General features: G+C 45.2%; 1 protein-coding gene across 1 annotated transcript in view; it reads right to left on the reverse strand.

The window, feature by feature from the left end:
• Window positions 1–1198: 1198 nt before the first annotated feature.
• Window positions 1199–5556, reverse strand: part of LOC102495698 (ataxin-7-like protein 1) — a 125579-nt gene continuing 121221 nt past the window's right edge. The window contains exon 3 of the transcript XR_003549496.1: window positions 1199–2275. The gene's annotated coding sequence lies outside the window, so the exon portion shown is untranslated. The remainder of the gene's footprint in view (window positions 2276–5556) is intronic.

Genomic DNA, 5556 nt, shown 5'->3' on the forward strand with positions numbered 1-5556 from the left:
TTCACCGTGTGTGTGTGTGTGTGTGTGTGTGCGTGTGCGTGTGTGTGTGTGTGTTAGTGACCTATCCTAGGTGTATGGTGGCAGTAGCAGGGCTGACAGGAAATAGGTATGGCCAAAGAGACAGATAAAAGCTCTTAGAAGTGAGGGTTGACATAATGGTTATGTTGCTGGACTCCCACATAGCCAACTATGGTTTGAGTCCTGCACCCAGTGGCTTAAAACTCATGCTGGGTGCATGTGCATGTGTGCCCAAGATCCCAGGAGGAGAATGGAGGAGAAGAGATTGCGACATGGCCATCCCCCATGGGGGGTGATTTCTTGCTTTTTTTTCTCTCTGTCTCTCTGGTGAGTGCATACACCCTATAGCAAAAATCTCTTTTTTAAAAAAAGAAGTGATTAACAGCTCTCAGGTGAGTCTCATACCTCAAGTACCTATCTATACAGCTAGCCTATTCCTACTGGAACACAGGGAGTTAAAAACAAAAGACCCTTTGAAATGAAAACCAATTATCCATGGTAATTTATTAAATAACTAAGGTTTCTAGGCCTTATTAAAATAAATGATTAGTGTGTTTTCTTATCCTCTGCCGTTCACTTCTTCACTAGTCAGCACCTGCCGGCAGCAGCTGGCATAGTCGCACCAATTTTGTTGTATGTACAAATCAATTTGATTTCCTCCAAAAAAGATAAAAATCAGTAAAGTGATTAAGTCACAATTAAGGCATGTCATTGAATGCACAGGCAACATGACAAGGCTGAGGAGGAATTGCCCTGAGGTCACCAGTGACTTCCTTCTTCCCAAATGAACTGATTTTCCCTCTCGTTCTCCTCGACTGCTCTACTGTATTTGACACTGTGGGTGGATTGACCGCCCCCTCTGACTTGAAATTCTCTCCGTCTTTGGTTTCTGTCATGCTATCCGATGTCAGGTTCCCTTTTGTCACTCACACTGGCTCCCGAACTGTTCATCTGTCCACCAATCCGTCATCCATCCGTCCATCCAACCAACCATCCAATAGATATTTAACAACCCAATGTGCCAAGGTGTGTCTACCTTCTGGGAAAAATGACCAAGTATACTTACGTCTGGTTTTACAGTGTTAGCCATGCTTTGATACATACTATTTCATTAAATTCTCACTTCAACCATATGAGATAACTGTTAGTGTCCCCATTTTATAGATAAGGAAACAGGCTCTGAGAGGATCTGGGATTTATTGAAAATAGCACAGACAGCAGATGGCGGGGTCTGGACATGAATTCAGGTTTTCAACCCAGTAAGAGGTCATAACGATACTCTCCTCTATGCTAGTCAAATATAATTTCTGGACTCCTCTCGTTGTTGCCAATTAAATGTCATGATCTAGTCCCTGTATATTTATTGAGATGGTACTGGGCTCAGAGATGCGAAGACTTTGGTCCCAGCCCTCCAAGAGCTGTGGCATGGTAAAGGAAACAGACATTAAACATATGTTCACACAATAAATATTTGTTGTCAACGTATGAGGGAGAGCTGATCTAGTTATAAAAACTGGGGAAGTCTTCCAGGAGGAAGTAACCATGAGGGTGCATTCTGAAGAATGAGTCAGCGTTAGCTGTGGGAAGACAGGATGAAGGAAAATCGCTTCCAGAGAGGGTGGAAAGCATGTGCGAGGGCCTTGTGGCAGGGAGACCCAAAGTGCAGGAATTTTGCAGGTCAGCTTGACTGGCAGATACAGGGAAAAGGAGCCGGGCACAGGATGTGTCCAGACCCTGCAAGACTCTGTAGCCATGGGAATGACTTTTACTTTTAGCTTAAGAGTAACGGGCAGCCATAAGTCAAGAGAATGACATGATTAACTTTGGATTCTGACTTCGTGTGCAGAATGGATTGTAGAGGAGCAAGAGTGGAAGCAGGGAAAACAGCTGGAGGCTTTTGCAGTTGTCCAGGTGAGACTGATGGCAGCTCGGACCAGGGTGGTGGTGGTGGAGAAAATGGAGAAGAAGAACCCCACGGGTGCCCCCTGCACTGCTCCAGCCCATCAGCTGACTAGACCCTGTCACCAGAGTGTGCTCACGAATTTGCAGTACATGGAAGCTTGTCCACACTTCAGGGCTCTGCTGGGGTCTCCTCTTCCAGGAAGCCTTCTCCAGACAAAGTCAGTCCTCAGGGCTCTTTCAGAAGTTGTGTCTATCTTCTGCATTGCCCATTCTCACACCTGATGCTTCTCTAGGGCTTGGCTGCTCTCTGGTCCACTCCTGGCGGTGCCTTCATTTCTCTTGTCTTGCTTTCTCCCTTTGGAAAGTAAATGCTTTGTTGGCATTTGCTGAATGGTATCAACAGGGCTCCTTTGGGAATTACATTTGTAAATGATTACTCATGCCACTTCCCTTTTTTTTTCCCCTCTAAATTAAACACTGGTTGCTTAATCTGTCTTCATGATCTTGCTCTATCAAAACGTATGTCCCAATTTTTCTATTATTTCTTCTAAACTCTTTTCCATATTGCTCTGAGTAGAAAGCAGTTCCAGGGAGAAGGGAGTGGGGGTGGGGTGGGGGCAGGAGTGTAATTAAACAGGGACTGTCTGACCAGAATCCCTCTACCTTTTAATGGGGTACTTGATTAATCCTTTCCACAGGCACCATTATTCATGCCTTGATGGAATCTCACTTTATAGCTCTTAATACATGGACCCAATTTATCCACATCACATTGTATTCTAATACTTGTCATCCAAGTTATTAGCTATCTCCTTCTCAGTGTAAAATCATCAGCCAGTTTGATTAGCTTATTCCCTGGGGATGATAGGGCGATAAGAACTGACACAGTACAATATGACCACCAGTGGTTCTGCAGCCTCGAAAGAAGACAGCTATACAAAATCCATCTGTGGAGCAGGGGTGGACAAAGTAAAGATCTGCCCTGGTGGGAGGGTCTCTCCATGGGGCCCAGGAATCTTAACCACAAAGGCCGACTGCTGTTGCTTCTAGTGGGACTGAGTCATCACCCTTGGTGGGATCATTTTAATAAATAGTGGGGGTTCTCCCCACCCTGCTTCTTAACATCCCTCCACACACCCCCAGTTCCCTTCCTGACAGGCACAGCCCAGAAGTGCCTCTGTATTCTAGGACACCACTCTGACTTCCATGTTTCTTTCCCAACCAGAGATCAAACACTCTAGAAGGAAATGCATGGTATTGCTTGTTGCTGTCTCTCCAGCACAGAGTCGGCCCTAAGCAGCCAGCCTCTTCTTCCTCTTCTCTGGAGCCAGCCTGAGGCTCTGGACTCATAGGTGGCTTCAGTCCTTACTAAGCAAGCACACTCCCAGTCCCAAAGAGGGTCCCAGGATGGTGAGTTCAAAGTCCAAAGAGAGTTTCCAAAACCTGTTCCCTTCCCCAGCCATCTCTCCTCAGTCCAATCAGGCCAAACCCTATAGTCCCTAGGACCACAGTCTCCGTCACCTTGATACCAAAAGCACTATCAATTATTCTTGTGTGGTTTTTTTTGTAGCCTGGTAAGAGTAGGATGAAAAAGTTCACTCTTTGGGGTGACCCTCTTCTTGTATGGGCTGGACTTAGTGACTTATTTCTAATGAACAGACAGAAGTGGAAGTGACAGTGTGTCACTTCTGAGAGTAGGTTATAAAAGGCATTTTGACATTCTCCTCTTTGTCTTGGCCTGGTGGCTCTGAGGGAAGTTAACTGCTACATCATGAGCAGCCTTGTGGAGAGGCCTAATGTACCAAGAGAGCAGAGCAGAGCAGAGGCCTCCAGCCACAGCCGTGTGAGCAAGCCCATCTTGGAACTGGGTTCTCCAGCCTCAGTCAAGCCTTCAAATGACAGCTTGATGGCAACCTTATGAGAGACTCTGGGCCCAAATCACACAGCTAAGTCACTCTAAGCTCTCTAACTCAGAAACAGTATAAGATAATAAACATTTCTTGTTTTAGGTTGATAAATGTTGGGGTAACTTGTATGGCAAAAGGTTACTAATCCACCCTCCCTATTGCAGGGGAAAGCCTTGGTCTCCTGCTCCTCTTCAATTCCCTTCTTAAAGATACTATTTTCTTAAAAATCATTTATTTATTTATTTAATTTTATTTATTATTATTATTATTTAATTTGCTGTAGGGTACACACACTCACCAGAGAGAGGGAAAAGAGAGAGAGGGGGAAAAGCTGCCAAATCTGGGACTCAAACCACAGTTGGCCATGTGGGAGTCCAACACCTCAACCGTTATGCCACTTGCTCATCCTTCTGGATTTTATTTTTGTCTCCTGTTTCTGTTCAGAAAGTCTGGTGTCCCCACAGTACTCTCTGATGCAGCTCTGGCCACTACTGTATACCTGCACAGTCCTTAGGTCTTGAGGACTTATTCTGAGAAGGAGGGCAGCGAAGAGGAAGAAACTTCCTGAAGTCTGGGTTTGGAATTCCACTTCCTCGTCTGCTATCCTGAGTGACATGTGGCATTAGAAAAATGACTTTTTGCAGAGGGCAGGCTTCCCTATGCCATGAAATTCCCTCATTTCGGAACCCTGGGGACCATGACTCAGCCAGGCCCACAGTCGGTATGAAAAGACTTGGCAAACAATGTGGTCCCTTTTGTTTCATATGCTTATCTCCTGTGTCCTCTTTGCTCATCTGCACTTTCTCTGAAAGATCACGTATTATTTCCACTTTGCAGTGCAGTCATCTGACACCAGGTGGGAATTCCATAACAGATGGAGGTGCAACTTTACTTAAATATTGCAAGGTGTGCCTCTAGACTACACCCCTACCGGTGTCCTGGCAGCACAGGCACCATCACGTCCGAGGTGGCAATCCCAGTTTTAGTTCTTTCATAATTATAAAGGGACAAAATGCGGGCCAGCTGTGGCATGGCGGTTAAGGTGGCTGAATCCTGCATGGCTGACTGTGGAGTTCAAGACCTAGACTTAGCGGCTTGAGAAAACACATTGAACATGTGTGCATGTGTGCCCAAAATCCAAAAAAGAGAGTGGAGAGGAAGGACTATGGGGTGACTATCCTTCATGGGGGTTACTGTCTTTTCTCTTGCTTTCTCTCTCTCTGATGAGCTCATGTGCCCTCTGGCAACCCATATATACCCCCTATATTATATATTATACCATATATATACATATATGTATATATATGGTGTAATTTTGATTTAAAATTTTTTTTAAAATCAAGGTTTCTCCCCACTTTGGTCAAATTCTAGTAAATCTTACAAAAATTCATCTCCATCCTACAAGACAAGGTCAGACAGTTATAGATGTCAGTCTCTTGGAAGGCTTAGAAAAGGCAAACAGGCAGTAGCCCTATGCAGCAGAGAGGACCCCAAAGCAGTGGTTCTCAAAGTATAGTTCCCAGGCCAACAGCATCAGCATCATCTGGGTCCTTCTTAGAAGTACACATTCTTAGGCCCCAGCCCAGACCTACTGAATCCTCAATGGGGCTAGTGGGGAGAGAAGGAAGGGAAGAGGGGAGACAATCTGCAAAAGACAATTTGTTTGTTTGTTTATTTGCCAGAGGGTGCATGTGCTCATCAGAGAGAGACAAACATAGAGAGAGGGAAA

Source organism: Tupaia chinensis, unplaced genomic scaffold (genome assembly GCF_000334495.1).
Source record: "Tupaia chinensis unplaced genomic scaffold, TupChi_1.0 Scaffold000255_1, whole genome shotgun sequence".
In the NCBI taxonomy this organism is placed as follows: Eukaryota; Metazoa; Chordata; class Mammalia; order Scandentia; family Tupaiidae; genus Tupaia; species Tupaia belangeri.